Raw genomic sequence first — 15,747 nt, forward strand, 5'->3', positions numbered from 1 at the left:
CACTCCATTCCCTTCCCCCTCAGCCTTTGACAACCACCATTCTACTTTGTGTTTCTCTGGATCTGACTACTCTAGGTACTCCATATAAGAACACTATTTTATTCCAATGCATATTTATGTTCTTGTAGGAGTGGGTTGGGTGGAAGAAACAAGCCTGAGAAGGAGATCGGGGGGCTCAGGATTTATTTATTTATTCTTTTTTTAAATTTTATTTCTTTTCAGTGTAACAGAATTCATTATTTATGCACCACACCCAGTGCTCCATGCGATACGTGCCCTCCATAATACCCACCACCAGGCTCCCCCAACCTCTCACCCCCCACCCCTTCAAAACGCTCAGAGTGTTTTTCAGAGTCCACAGTCTCTCATGGTTCATCTCCCCTTCCAATTTCCCTCAACTCCCTTCTCCTCTCTGTCTCCCCAAGAAGAACTTAAACAATTCATGGAAACCAATGAGAATGAAGATACTTCGGTCCAAAACCTATGGGATACAGTAAAGGCAGTCCTAAGGGGGAAATACATAGCCATCCAAGCCTCCCTCAAAAAAATTGAAAAATCCAGAATACGCCAGCTGTCTATACACCTTAAAGAACTAGAGAATCAACAATAAATTAAGGCAACTCCACACACAAGAAGAGAAATAATCAAGATTAGAACAGAGATCAATGAGATAGAAACTAGAGATACAGTAGAATGAATCAGTGAAACCAGAAGCTGGTTTTTTGAAAGAATAAGATCGATAAACCATTGGCCAAACTAATCCAAAAGAGAAGAGAGAAGGCCCAAATTAATAAAATTATGAATGAAAAGGGAGAGATCACAACTAACACCAAGGAAATAGAAACAATCATCAGAAGTTATTATCAACAGTTATATGCCAATAAGTTAAGCAACCTGGATGAAATGGATGCATTCCTAGAAAACTATAAACTTCCAAAATTGAACCAGGAAGAAATTGACAACCTGAATAGACTGATATCTAGTAACGAGATTGAAGCAGTGATCAAAAACCTCCCAAAAAACAACAGCCCAGGACCTGGCGGATTCCCTGGGGAATTCTAACAAACTTTCAAAGAAGAAATAACACCTATTCTCCTGAAGCTATTTCAAAAAATTGAAGCAGAAGGAAAACTTCCAGACTCTTTTTTATGAAGCCAGCATTAGGCAAAGACCCCACCAAAAAGGAGAATTTCAGACCAATATCACTGATGAATATGGATGCTAAGATTCTCAACAAGATCCTAGCAAATAGTCCAACAGCACATTAAAAAGATTATCCACCATGACCAGGTGGGATTCATCCCTGGGTTGCAAGGATGGTTCAGCATTCACAAATCAATCAATGTGATAGAACAAATCAATAAGAGAAGAGAGAAGAATCACATGGTCCTCTCAATTGAGGCAGAAAAAGCATTTGACAAAATCCAGCATCCATTCGTGATTAAAATGCTTCAAAGTATAGGGATGGGGGAACATTCCTGACCTTCATAAAATCTATCTATGAAAGATCCACAGCAAATATCATCCTCAATGGGAAAAAGCTTGCAGCCTTCCCATTGAGATCAGGAACACGACAAGGATGCCCACTCTCACCACTCTTGTTCAACATAGTATTAGAAGTCCTAGCAACAGCAATCAGACATCAAAGAGAAATTAAAGGTATCCAAATTGGCAATGAAGAAGTCAAACTCTCTCTCTTCACAGATGACAGGATACTTTATATGGAAAACCCAAAAGACTCCATCCCCAAACTACTAGAACTCATAAAGCAATTCAGTAATGTGGCAGGATACAAAGTCAATGTACAGAAATCAGTTGCTTTCTTATACACTAACAATGAAAGCACAGAAAGGGAAATTAGAGAATTGATTCTATTTACTATACACCAAGAACCGTAAAATACTTGGGGTTCAGGATTTAAATCTGAATGAGGCTGTTGGTGCTATTGGCTAGAATTTTCCCCAGAGCCTGGATTGAGCCAGGTATTAGCATAGCTGACTGTCTCCTTTAACCCTTAACACAAACCCCCAAGTGGGGGTCATTTCTACTAGAGAGATTGAATAACTTCCCTGTCCAGGGTGACAGGGCTGATAACTGGTTGAGTGGGTCTTTGAACGCCTCTCCAGTTAACATCTTGTTTCATCCCTGGGTGGAGGGTCACCTAGGTTGTCATGACCTCTTTTCTTGCCAGCTCACTGGCATCGTGCACTGTAGCCACTCAGGAAATGCCTGCCTGCCTGGATCTCCAAGAGACAGTCCCTGGTGTGAACACTGCCACCAGCCTACTGGGGTCCCCTTGAAACAAAGAGCTGAATTTGGAGAAATGCCTGCTAATGCTGGTCCAAGTTCTTGTTCTGGAGAAACCATGTATCCAGGGAGTCACACTTCAAAGAAACTGCATCAGAGCAATGGTAATTATTGCTTTGAAATTGACTACCAGCCATTGTGTTCAATATCATACATGGTCCCTCTGAGATCCGGGACAATTTGCTCGTACTTGTTTAATTTACAAAACAAATATAACCTGTTGTTACCTTAAAAGAGTTGACTTAGAAATTCCTCCTCTAGGAATTGATTCTTGGGAAACAATTATTGACATTTGCAAAGATTTAGCAGCAAGGATGTTTACAGCAATAGTACTCATAAAGGACAGAAGTGCATTCTAAGTTCCATGACGGTAAGGTGGTCAGAGGGGCGGGACCTGGAGTTAACCAGCTCGTGGGTTAAATATTAAATATTAGCTCTATCATTCACAACTGTGGAGAAGTTGGATGAGCCCCGTGCCTTTGGTTTCCTCATCTGAAAATGGGCACAGAGAGATTCCCTGTCTCCCAGTGCTCTTGGCAGAACACCGCAGTGCCTAAAATATGGTGAGTGCAAGTCAGGCCAGTTTTTATTACTTCTGCTCCGCCACATAACATCCCCAAACAGAATTTCATCAGGCATAAAAAATCACACTGGACACTCATATTCAATGGCATGGAAAGGGAAAGATATTCCTTAAATATCATGTGGGAAATGAACGTTAAAGAATAGTTTATAGAGTTTGATCCTTCATTTATAAATGTGTACATTAAAAGAAAGACCATTCGCAACGGTTCTCTCTGGCCACCTCCCTGCCTCTAGTGCCCACTTTCATAGCAGCCAGGGGCTCCTGGTAAGTCAGAACAAGTCACTTTTGTGCTTCAATTGTTCCAAGGATTCCAAACTCACTCAGAAATGAGAGTGAAAGCCAAGCATGTTACTGACCAACCTCCATCTCCAGCTTCCCTCTTATGTCAGCATCTCCCTCGTTTCCCTCCTCTCTTCCTCTGCTCCTCCACATTGATTTCCTCATGGTGCTGCCAACAAATGGGGTATCCCTCTGCCTCAGGGCCTTTGCACTTGCCTTTCCTCCTATCTGAAAAACTCCTGCCCCTGCTATCTTCATGTCTCCTTCCTTCACTTTCTTCAAAAGTCACTTTGGCAATGGTTCCTTCTCTGTCCATCATATCTATAATGTTAACAACCATCCCACTGATAGTTCATATCCACTCTCCCTTCTAAGCACTTATCACAAGAAGACAGGGAACCTGTCAATGTAGGTCACTGTTGTATCTCCCGCACCAACTCCAGTTTTTACAACTTAGTAGTGGTTCAGTAATTGTTCACTGAATTTCCCTTTTCTTCCATTGCTAATCTATATGCGTGGTGCTTTCTGTAGGTGACACACCTTATTTTCTCTAATAAGAAAGGTCAGTTTGAAAAATGAGTAGCATTGTGCCTGTATGTGTCAGAGTTGACCTCTAGAGGCATAGATGTGTTGGGCAGGGATGGGAGACAAATACCGTGGGATAGAGGGAGCGAGAGGGAGACCAACCAAACCTGCGATTTCAGGCCACTTCCTAGACGCAACCAAGTCCTTTGCTAAATCAAGGGGCTGGAATTGAATACCACTTTTTATTCAAGAAAGCCAGCTCACTGATTTAAACCTAGGGCCAAAAATATTTCAATACCAGCCACTCCAACTTCTAATAATTTTCAACATATTTTTATTGTTCAGGTTTCTAATAACATCAAACACATGCCTTCTCCAGCATGAGGAATAAATTTAGTTTAAAAGAAGTCAAGATGGAAAACATTTGAAGTTACGTGGCCCAGCCACAGGGGTGAGTCAGCCCCCAGGTTAGTAATTCCATGTGGGCTGTCCCCACATTCAGCTAGAAGAAGAGTTTCATTTGCTATAACGGAGGCTCAATTCAGATTCCTTGAGATAATGTTTAATAATCAGCTCGAACACACAAACCTGGTGTGTGTTAACCTCATCTGAGTAGTATTAGCCAAAGGTCTGCAGTGTATGGGAGATGATGGCTTGATTCTTACTTGGAGACAAGGATTATTCTAGAAAAGAAACAGGGAATGTCCCAGGATCTGTCTTTGCTTTTCTCATATATCTTCCCTAACATATTGCCTTTCTTCCACGATTTCAAACACTATTCAGTCTCAATGCCACAAACCCAATCCAGCACCATTCCTTAAGCAACAAAGTCCATGGAAAAATCAACGGGTGTCTTATATCCAACATACCCAAACCAAAACTCAGCGCCCTCACCCCCAAATGGGACTCTCCCCCATTGCTCTGTATCTCAACAACCAGTGCCATGGCTCCTCCAGTTATCAAACAGAATCCTGGAGTCCTCCTTGACTTCCTGTTCCCCACTTCATGCCACAAACCAGTGTCTGTTCTCCACCTTAAGCATCTCAAAAATCAGCCCATTTCTCTCAGTTCATATGGCCACTGCTTGCATTTGGGGTGTCTTCCTCTCTCAACCAGGTCATAACAATCAACCAGGCCTAGGGTGCCCCTACCTTCCTCACTCCCACCACAGCCCACCCTCTGCTGCAGCTAGATCAGCATTCCACAAAGGAAACTAGGCCAGTTTGCTTCTTGGCTTAAAGCTCCTCCATGGTTTCCTACTAACCTTGGGATAAAGTCCAAGGTCCCTATGATTATTTACAAGGGTGTGTGGAGACTCATTAGAAGATTGTAAAATCAATTTTGAGGGTCATAACCAGCACTGAAAAAAGCAGAATAGAAATAGAGTACTTTGTTCATGGTAAGGGTAAGTGTTCTGTGAATATTGTTTCATACACAAATGTATCCTGAGTTATGACTTAAGTTGTATTTCTTGCTGTGTGTTGCAGTGAAGAATAGTTTGAAAAACACCAGTAGACAAGACCTGTCATGACCAACTCTCCAGATTTCCCTCTGCCTTCTCTTTCTGCTTGCAACATTCTCTAGGTACACATAGTAGTCTCCCTGAAGTCCTTTGCTTGCCCTGCACCCCCTACATACCCGACCTTAGCTTTGCATGGCTATTTGTTACTTTTTGGATCTAAGCTTAAATGTCACTTATTCATGGAAGTCTTCCTTGATCCCTAGGCAGGGGGATACGTCACGGGCCTATGTCCCCACAAAACCCCATCTTTCCCCATTGTAGCACATTACACTGTAGTGCAATCCATCCCACTTTGTATCTGATTTCCTGCTGTTGACTCATGAAAGTAAGAATTCCATCTATCTTTTCATTTCTGTGTCCCTGGCACACAGCAGAGTACTCAACGTATAACAGGTTCTCAATGACTATGTGTAGAATAAACATACAAAGGAGCTCATTCATTAATTTCAGGGCCATCTATCAAAGGGCACTTGAGCCCCTCTGATGTCTAAGACCCAACGAACATGTAGAAACAAGTATGGCTGCCTTATTGTCTGGAATTCAAAGATAACTGACATCTACAACAGACTGTATCTCCCCTAGAGAATGGCTCACAACCAAGTTCATGAGTAAACCATCCTACAGGGTGCTTCTATAGGAGGAAGGAAGATTCTTTTGTGCCCCAAGTAAAAAGTAAACCTCCTCCAGATCACACTTCCAGCATGAAAATAATTTATTTTATATGAAAATTTTCTATGGAAATTATATTTTTATTCCATAAAATATTACATATGAAATAAAGAGGAAACCCATGGTTTACTCTGAACCTTAATATTTTGGGGGCAATGACAAGCCAGACACAGGGGCTTTGCCAATCTTCTAATGCATCTACCCAAGGAAAAAAAAATACACTACAAATATCAGTTATTCACACCTCATTAATTCATTAATTTACAGTCATTCCTTATTAATTCTTTCTGAAGTCAAATTGGTATTGAGCAGAAGGGGAAGAGACTACAGAATTCTAGCCCCCAGGACTAGGAGTCTGAGAGCAGAGGCAGAGGGGGAAGAGAGCCTGGAAGGACATTCTTCAACTTCTGCCTCCATATAGTGGAGACAGAGGGCTTTGGGGTCAGCTGGGCCCAGTCCTGAGCCTCACCATGCCCTGCTGCCTCAGTCACCCTGGTCAAGGCACCTAATTTACCAAAGTCACATTTACTTACCAGTAAAGAGGGGCAATAAAGTCTGTGCCCGATTCTGCTGGAAGAGTAAAGACAGAACTTTGAGGCTAACTGTAGTGTAGGTTCTCAATATGGTGCCCATAGCAAGTAAGGTGGCTGGGGAAGTACCCTTAATGATGATGAGACATGGCAAGTGGGCTCTCTAAAACAGACAGAGTGGTCTCCCAGATCCCCAGAAAGCTTCACCTAGTGAGGCCCTGGTAGGGGTGGGGAACTAAGATCAGGAAACTCTCACAAACCCGGGGAAAGGCATGGGTCAGAGCATCTGCCATTACAATGAAAAGTCACATTGCCCAGGACTAAGGAACTCAAGAGAACTTTTTAAAATCATTAAGCTATATGACATACTTTTTCATTTGTTTCTTTTTCTTTTTCCTTTATGTGTATTGTGAGCTTCTGTGTCTGGTAATCATCCCCCTCAGCAATAAAAGTTTTCTTCAGTGGCTGCATCAGTTTGAGGAAATAATTATGGAGTGAATAACTCCAGTCAAGTTGTTTATCTGATGTAAATGCGCCACGGGAGAGTCCCAGGATGGCGTGTTCTCCATTTCCTGTGGTGCTGGAAGCAGGGAAGGAAATGAGAGGGGAAGGCCGGGCCAGCTGGACCCGGGGAAATCAAATACTCATCGCCTTTGTTCAAAATAATTTTAGCCGATACCTTTGAGAAAGCTAATATAAACCATGCAAGGGAGGCTTTGCATCTCTTCAAACATCTAATATAAAACATGCACAAAATCATCATCGGACTTTGAAAGAAAGGTGGTTTGTTTTCCTCAGAGAAGTCTGGAGGTCATATTTTTAGGGAGTTTCTATAAGAAATTTGTGAAAGTGAGAAAAGTGAGGGACCCACTTGGTCCTTCAAGTTTGAGGTGAGGATTGGTGTAAAGTGGGGCTGATTGTATTGGCAGGGGTGGGGGACGGAGTAGAATGAGTGGGTAGTAGGTTTTCCCTCCAGTTCACCAAAGTGGGTGTGATAGTGAATTTTGTGTGTCAGCTTGACTAGACCATCCCAGACTAGATATGGGTTGAACACTGTTTTAGATGTCCCTATGACGGTATTTTTCAGATGAGATTGACATTTAATCCAGTAGGCTTTGAGTAAAACCGATTAGGCTCCAAATTGTGAGTGGGCTTTATCTAATCAGTTGAAGGCCATAAGGGTAAAAGATGACCTTCCTGAAGGAGAAGGCATTCTGCCTCCAGGCTGCCTTCAAACTTGAGCTGCAACATCAGCTCTTCCCTGGGACTCCGGCCTGCCATCATGCCCTGCAGAATTCAGACTTATCAGCCCTGACAACTGTGTTAGCCAATTCCTTAAAGCAAATCCACCCACCCCCATCCATGCATCCTATCAATACTGCTTCTCTGAAGAACCCTGATTAATACCGGAGATGAACAGTTACCCAATCCAGATATGAAGAAGGTAGTCAAAGTGAGGAAGGAGTCATCGAGGGGGCCCTGGTAATTATAGATCTCCCAGAATATTTGTTGATGAGGGCAAGTAGAGTTAGGCTAACTTCTGAGTAGTGAAAGTCAAAAGAGATGCTTGTGTGCCCAGCAAGCTGACGGCAAGCTGGTTCTGAAAGGTTCATGGTCTTACTTCTATGCCTTCACCCATTCATTCACAAAACAAAATCTGACTACAAGACACTCTCTGGGCACTGGGGATTCAGCAGTGAACAAAGCAAAGCCTGCCTTCCTCAAACTTGCAGTCTAGGAGAAAGGAGACCATAAATAGATAATTAAGGATAAGAAGAGAAATAAAGTAAAAGGATGGAGTTTGGTGGATCGCTTATCCTGAGGGTCTTCGATGTAGCAGACCCTGTGCTAGAACAATGAAATACTAGCCTCAGGGAGGCTACAGTGTCCTGCCAGAAGCCAACTACTTAACAGGCGGTTAGAACATCAGCTCTGTAGGATGCCAGGCAGCATCCTGTGAGGCCAAGAACTCGCCGACACGTAAGAATTTTTCCCAGAGGAAGTGTCTCTGAGCTTCCCCACAGCTGGACTCCTCTTCAGGCCTTCTCTTTAAGGAACATTAGTGCACCTGTGAAGCCCTCCCAGGTGGGCTCTGAGGGGCTCCATTTTGGCTCAGAATGCTTTCTGGGCCCTGCTTCCTAAAGTCTTTACCTATTGAGTTAATCTAGACCGCAAAGTGGCCTCCTTCCTGGATGTAGAGTCACATAAAGTCTGCATTGTTTGTTTCTAGTCAAGGAAAGAAACATGTTTGTCCTGTACAGAAAAGCCCAGGGGATGGGGAAGAGGGGGGAGTCTAAAAACTGGGGTTCTGGCAAGGAGGGAAAATTGGGCTGGGTTTCCACCTGCAGAACCCAAGTAGTTCAACGATGGTGGTCTCTGTGGTCGCCACAGAAATCACCAGAGGGAAGAGTCTGGAGCTGGTTCTGCAGTGGGGGGGACTCCTGAGCTAAACAGAAAGTGTTCTCTATTGCCAATGGCTTAATGGAAATAAGGGCTGCCCACACTGAGTGGAAAGTGGTGGCATTTCTCTGCCATTATTAACTGTTCCTGAAAGGTGAGGCTCCATCCAGCATTAGTAACATTTGTAATTGGTGTGTCTTCTTCAGAGTCCTTTTATTTTGCTCAAGTGCCTGATGGAAATGCCCTCTTAATTGCTAGAGTTATGGTGCTAATAAGGCACCTCTGTGTCTCACGCGAAAGGACTGTGAGGGAAGCCCAGCTGGACACACACTGAGCATTAGTAACACCTGCAAATGGAATTAATGATTGCACCCCGGCAAGAGCAGAGCCTGCAAGTGAGCAAAGAAGTGGCATTGTGAATATTTTATCTTCTGGACTAGATATTATTTGAGAGGAGGGGGTTGCGTCTTTCTACATTTATATTCCTGCTACTGTAATTAGTAGAGAGATTTATATATGTGAATAAGCAACATCAGTATTTATTAGATTGAAATGCATGATAGTGAGCTCTTAATTTTCCACATCGATGGCAGGAACATTTGTGGATAACATGAGTAGAAGTAATAACAGTAACATAAACAATAACTACACCCTAAAGACCTAAACAGATGACCTGAAACCATAAAAGTCTTAAAAGAAGACATAGGGGGAGATGTTCATGACATTGGATTGGGCAATGATTTCTTGGATTTGACACCAACAGCAGAGGCAAAAAAAAACCCAAAACAGACAAATAGGACTATATCAAACTTCAAAATCTCTGCACAGCAAAGGCTATAATCAACAGAGTGACAAGGCAATGAATGGAAAGAGAGAATATTTTCAAATCATTTATCCGACAAGGTTTTAATACCCAGAATATATGGAGAACTCCCACAACTCAACACAAAACAAAAATAATCAGATTAAAAAATGAGCAAAAGTTTTGAATAGACAGTTCTCCAAAAAAATATATAAACAGCCAATAAGCTTATGGAAAAATGCATAAGATCACTAATCACCAGGGAAATGAGAATCAAAACTATAATGAGATATACCTCATGCTCATTAGGATGGCTATTATCAAAAACCAAACCCCAAACCAAATACGACAGGAAAAAACAAGTGGTGATGAGAATATGGAAAAATCCCTTGGACCCTTGAGCAATATTGGTAAATGGTGTGCTTGCAATGGGAATCAGGATGAAGGTGCGTCAAGTAATTAAAAACAGAATTACCATGTGACCCAGCAATCCTCTATCTGGATGCATATCCAAAAGACTTGAAAGTAAGATCTCAAAGAGCTATTTGCACACCTGTGTTCACTGCACCATTATTCACAATAATCAAGAGATAAAAAACAACCAAAATGCCCTTCGATGGATTAATGGAGAAACAAAATATGGTAATATACATCCAATGGAATATTATTTAGCCTTGAAAGATGAGGAAATCCTTTCATAAGCTACAACATGGATGAACCTTGAGGATATCATTCTAACTGAAGTAAGCCATTCAAAGTAAGACGAATACTGTATGATCCCACTTACATGAAGTATCTAAAACAAACTTGAAGAAACAAAACAGAATGGTAGTTGCCAGAGGTAGAGAGGAAAGGGAAATAGAAAGTTATTTGACGGGTATGGAATTTCAGTTTTACAAGATGAAAGAGTTCTAGAAACCTACTGCACAAAATGTGAATGTACTTATCATGGTTGAAATGCCAAAAAAAAAAAAAAAATGTGTAGGAGGACAAAGTCCAAGTTATGTGGTATTAGCATAATTAAAACTGGAAATATTTTACAATGAAAAAAATATTACTATTTGTTGGTCACTATGTAGCAGGTGACCAATTAGGCTCCTTACCTACATTACTTCACATTAAACACAGCAATGCACCCTGCTGAGTTTGGGACTATTAACTCGATTTGCAGAGGAAGTAGCTAAAGCTGAGAGGGTGAGCAGAGTGTCCAATGTCACATGCTTAGACTGAGTAATGGGCTCTACATGATCCTACTAATAAATGGCTGGGCTAGGTGAGACCTCACCTCAAGCCCATTCCTGTAACTAACAACATATTGCGTGGCAGTCGGAGGAGCGGGGCTCAGGCACAGCTGTGATGCATGCTAGGTACCAGGGAAGGAGGCAGGCTTTTTTGTTTGCCAGGGAGGGATGAGTAACGGCTCTTGGGCACTCTGAGGAGTGCACATTAAAAAATTTTGACTTATAGTATCATATTAGTTTTAGATGTACACATAGCGCTTTAACACCTGCGGGGAGTATACATTTCAAAGTCAATACAGAGGGTCTGGGGAAGGCTCGTGGAAACACCCCATTCCCCTGGTCCACTCAGCCTCCTTCTCTCCTACAATCTCTTTCCTCTTCCAATCCCATCACTTCCTGTGACCTCACTTCCTGTTTCCTGCTACCATTCAGGGGAAGTAAGGGGAACAGAACCTCCCCAGGCCACTTGTCAAACCCATGCTGCTGATTCTCTGTGTACAGACTATCCTCCCATGTCCAGGGCTGACCTGTTCTCGGTTTTGAGGTCAACCCTTCCCTATAAGAGTACTACGCCCATTGATTCTCCTTTTTGTCTCTTGCAATTCCCAGTTTCCTTCACTATTGAATCATTCCCACTTAAGCAAAACTGCTTTTTTTTAGGACACCCAGTGATCTCTGCAGAAAGGTGTTCCTAGCATATTCCATGGCCAAATGAATCATTTTAGCAATCCTCCTCTGTACCACACAATTATATTCAGTGATAATGACTGTTTTCTTGATTCATTCTCTAGTTTTGAAGCAATTAACAATCTAGGAAAAAAATTTCTATTATAAAGCTAATCAAATTCAATATATTTGGTGACTGAAATCTGCACTTATCAAACCAAAATGATACACCTTGCAGTTTGTGTGCTATTATACTGTTCCAAATGTTCAACACAAAAACTTCAGTTGGGCTCACAAAAATGACAGAATTGAAGTAATGCAAGGTCTGTTTAGGTAAGTATACATTTCTAAGTCAATGAAGATTTGTTTTGACAATCTCCCTGCCACTGTCTGAGCTCAGGGAGAACCCGGAGCCACTGCAGAAAAACTCCTTTTTAAAAGCAACAAAAAGCTCCCAAAAGCAGGTGCTTGATTTTGCTCACTTTCATCATGAAAAATGACCAGGAATGTGCCTGCTTGCTTGGCTGAAGGTGTCCTACAAAGCTTTGGCCTGCAATGGCAAATGTGTGGCACAGACTCTTTCCACTGTGCCCTTCTGAGATCTAGGTAGATGTCACTATTCAGTCGTGGCCCCAGGTGTGGTCTCTGAGATGTCCACCACTCACCAGCAACTACTGTTGATTATAAGAGTTAGCATGTGAAATGACATTTATTTGCCATTCTTCATTTAAAAATATTCAGTGTACATATGTTGATCTCATGTTGAATTCTGAAGCTTAGTTTGTAATTTATCTGACAGATCAAGAGAGTTAGATGTGTTGATGTAACAGGAGATGGCAGCTCTGTGGGCCCTAATCCCCCCCCCCCACGGTGATGGCTCACAGCACTGGGTTCCCTAGAGACCCTGAGGGCAGCTCGAGACCCCTCATTCATCTCAACTCTGCAGAAGAGTACTCTCCCTGGAGTGCAAAATTCTGTACTTCTTTTAATTAATTGACGAGTTAATTAATTACTTTTTAAATTAAGAATCATCCAGCTTCAAATGTCAACAAAATCTCCACTTCCAATTGTCATCTCTGCTTGGCTCTTTCAGAGACTTCTCTTATTCAACACGCCTAAACCAAAGCCATATTCTTCCCTTCTAAACAAGGGCCTTTGCCTCCGGGTCTTGGCACATGACCCCACCATCCACCCAATGCATGAGCCAGAGGACCTTGGGGCTGGACTACTATATTCCCTTCTAATTCATCAGCAGTACCTGTTCATTTTATCTCCCAGTCTCATTTTGCTGCCCATTTCTCTCTAGACACCAATCATGGGGTGAATCATAATCTGAATTAGCATATTAAAGACCTGAGGAGTTCTGTACAGAAGAAACCTTCTAACTTGGTTAACTGAGGCTTTCCAAATCATATTTGACCCTGGAGAACTTGATATCTGCACCCCATCTCCCAAGACTGTTCTTTGGGAGACATCCCCTGACTTCTCTCTGGGGAGGTCCTATCGCATTTCCACTCTGTCCTGATCAGGAGCGAGGCCACCTACTGAAGCTATGTTGCTGGGCCTCAACATGCTTCGTGGCTCCCTTTTCCTTCCCTTCCCTCATAGAAGGAATGAGGCCATTGAATCCATTCAGCATGGAGCAGACTCTTACCACTGACCATGATGAATGTGAGCAACATCAAGTGTTTGGAAGCTTCTTACTGTTTTTAACCAACAACATTTCAACAGTGGCACCAGGAAATTCTCTTTAAGTTTCCAGAGAACAGGCCTGAGCACTCTTCTAGACAGTATGAACAGCACCAACATGTGGCCAAAAAGAGACCATGTGCTTTTACAGGCTTCAGAATTCACCTATTGGACGATTTACTCAGATGCTTCTGCCTATGTTTCCTTTCCCTTCCTGCCTACATTGCTTTTTCTTATAGGGACACATTTAATAAGGCCCACACCAACCCCCAGACCAGGGAGGTGGCCCGGCAATCAACCACATTCTCCCTTATGCGGTGTGAAATTTTGGATGCTCTGATCTCCAAAAATCACTCACTTGTTCAGTGATTTTTTTAAAAAAAGATTTTATTTATTTATTTGACAGAGATCACAAGTAGGCAGAGAGGCAAGCAGAGAGCGGGGGTGGGGTGGGGGGAGCAGGCTCCCCGCGGAGCAGAAAGCCCAATGCAGGGCTCGATCCCAGGACCCTGAGATCATGACCCAGGCTGAAGGCAGAGGCTTTAACCCACTGAGCCACCCAGGCGCCCCTTGTTCGGTGATTTTTAACTAGCATGTTCATTTATATTTCTATTCACGCACAAGTTTATTTATTCAACTTCTTGTGCTAGACACTGTTTTAGATGCTGGGGATTCAGTGGTGAATAACACCATCAAAATCCCTGCATTCAAGGGGCAGGGAGATAGACTATAAATAGTTAAATAACAAAAACTATGAAAACCAAGTCTGATGGTGGTAAGTGCTGTGAAGAAAAATAAAGCGGCGCTGCAGGCTGATGTACAGCCTTTTGAATCGGGTCATTGTCTAGGGAGGCTGTATAAACTGGTTGCTTGGGGTTGAACACGGTGAGTGTCTCATGAGGGAACCAGAGGCCCCTATAGGTTAATGGGCCACACGTAGGTACCGTGGAAATGCACCACTGTCTAGGATTGGCCTTTTAACAGGTAGTGGGCATTGGTAGTGTCCTCTTCTATCTCTTTTGTAAAATAGGCATATGCACAAATGTGGGTCAGGACTCTTTCGTATGCACAGAAAAAGAATCACGTGCTTTAAAAAAATTCCTGTGTTAGCAGATAAGCTTAAATCATTGCCTGTGCCTAAAAATGTGCATGTTTTCTGAAATACACATTTCAAGAAATGTTTACTTCATCTTTGAGTTTAAATATAGAAAGTGATTCTTGGAGACTGGCTTTTTTCTAACTCTGGCTACAAGATGGCTTTGAGAGGGACACAGGAATGGAGAAGTGAATGACTCCTTTGCACACCCACTTCCAAATAGGATCTGAGACTGCTGCCTGGATGTCCTCTGTACCAGCAGGGCCGGGAGCCAGGCTCCCTCCTGTTACCTGAGCTGTCTTCACAACCAAGTACTGCTTCCCTATACAGGCACTCACCACATCATAGATAAAATGTTGAGCTCCAGGAAAACATGGTTGGGCCAGTATATGGAGACCTTAGTAGCTTCTGTGTGTGGAGATAGTGGGATGGTCAGACAAGAGGGATGGTTTGGTAAAATTGTTTAAGTGCTAATGGATTTGAATCCGAACTATTCTCTATAGGTTCTACCTTCATTGGGTACATTTCTCTGACCATCCCAGCCTGAACACCAGCTTCCTTCTCTTGAATCCCAGATGCTCTCTGTCTGGCTCCACTGATTTCACTCCCATAATGCCCTGCATACACATTTCCCCCACTCAGTGGTGGTTGACCAAGTGGGTGGAGAACAGAACCTCTCCCGCTTCCCTTGGAACCATCTGGGATCTAGATCTAGGGTGGGGCCCGAGACTGTGCACCTGGGAGTTACCAAGCTCCCAGATGAAGCCTGTGTGGCTGGTCTGAGGGGGCAGAGTTTCAGGGCTGCTTGCAGACAGACAAACCTAGGTTCAAATTCTGCTCTTCCCTTATGTGGGCTTAAGCTCTTTATAACTCAGTTTTTGTTTTGTTTTGTTTTACTTAAAATGGGCATAGGCACCTGGTAAGTTTGTGGATAATGGCTATTACCCATGTTTTGCGTATTCTTTTATGAGATGTCCGACGGGTGTGGCCACAAGAGAAGACAAAGGTGCAGGAAAATGTTGACTTCACTAACATGTCCTAGAGACAGAAGGCATGCCAATCAAGGTCACACAAGAAAGGCACCAGGGGGTCAGGAGGCAGAAGACAGGAGTGAAGGTTTGGGACACAGTCTTATTGGGGTTTCCATGGGAAGGACAAACAGGGCAGGGCGAATATCCTAGAATAGCTAGTTTGAATAATTGTGGCCAACTTTGGGCTCTGGGGGTGGTCTCTAGTTGCCTGACACCTGGCCCTGGGATGACTAAGGCGGAGACTTATAACCTGCTAGGCTAGGTGGGACCAGACAAAGGAGGTCTGGCTCCAGATTGGTTAGCTTGCTCAGCGAGGGCTCCCCTCTGCCTGGCCTTTTGCCATCTCTAAGCATTGGCTAACACTAGGAGAGGCAAGATTAGGAAGATCTTTGAAGATCCCAAAA

General features: G+C 43.0%; 1 protein-coding gene and 1 long non-coding RNA gene across 2 annotated transcripts in view; one reads left to right on the plus strand and one right to left on the minus strand.

The window, feature by feature from the left end:
- LOC131808328 (uncharacterized) overlaps window positions 1–15,747 on the plus strand; it is a 62,788-nt gene that overhangs the window by 28,664 nt on the left and 18,377 nt on the right. The window lies entirely within an intron of this gene.
- GPR45 (G protein-coupled receptor 45) overlaps window positions 1–15,747 on the minus strand; it is a 43,763-nt gene that overhangs the window by 27,556 nt on the left and 460 nt on the right. The window lies entirely within an intron of this gene.

This window comes from Mustela lutreola, chromosome 9 (genome assembly GCF_030435805.1).
Source record: "Mustela lutreola isolate mMusLut2 chromosome 9, mMusLut2.pri, whole genome shotgun sequence".
Classification (NCBI taxonomy): domain Eukaryota; kingdom Metazoa; phylum Chordata; class Mammalia; order Carnivora; family Mustelidae; genus Mustela; species Mustela lutreola.